We start from the raw sequence: 667 nt of genomic DNA on the forward strand, positions 1-667 counted from the left end.
TTTTTTTTTCTTTTTTAAACAGATGAGTGAGGTTTGAATGAGGGGGAAAGCATGATACGATGTTTGGAAAGAAAAGAAAAAAGGACACACGAAGGACACACAATTATTAAAACCATAAACATGAAAAAAGACTGGAGAGGCCTATAAATAGCTGATAAAAATGTATTAGGTAGAAAGGCTTGAACAATTTATTTTCTTCTTATCTCTCATTCCCAAATTTCCTGTAATGTAATGGTTTATGAGTTAAGAAGATGGATGAATTATTTGATGTATTAGAATTTTCAGAAACTCTTAATCATTAACATACTCTACAATGCTTCAAAAAATGTAATAAAATACCAAAGGCTGAATTAGTCAAAATATTTTAAAGGGGAAAGGCATTAAGGGTTCACCCCCTAATACAATGCAGAATTCCTGCTCATGAACTCTCAATTCATGAACTTGCAAGACACTAGCAATTCAGAGAAAAGTTTAAATGGAGTCCTGCTTTTTCATTTGGGTGATAATAAGAAGTATAATGACTATATCTTTCCTAAAGATATACCTTTATTATGACATTTAGTATGTTTAGTATGTTGCCCAATTTTCTACTTAGTGAAGACTGGAACTTACATTGTATCACCATATTTAGTGCAGTGCACACACAGAGAAGGTTTTAAAGTACAGT

Source organism: Galeopterus variegatus, unplaced genomic scaffold, assembly GCF_000696425.1.
Source record: "Galeopterus variegatus unplaced genomic scaffold, G_variegatus-3.0.2 Scaffold6979, whole genome shotgun sequence".
In the NCBI taxonomy this organism is placed as follows: Eukaryota; Metazoa; Chordata; class Mammalia; order Dermoptera; family Cynocephalidae; genus Galeopterus; species Galeopterus variegatus.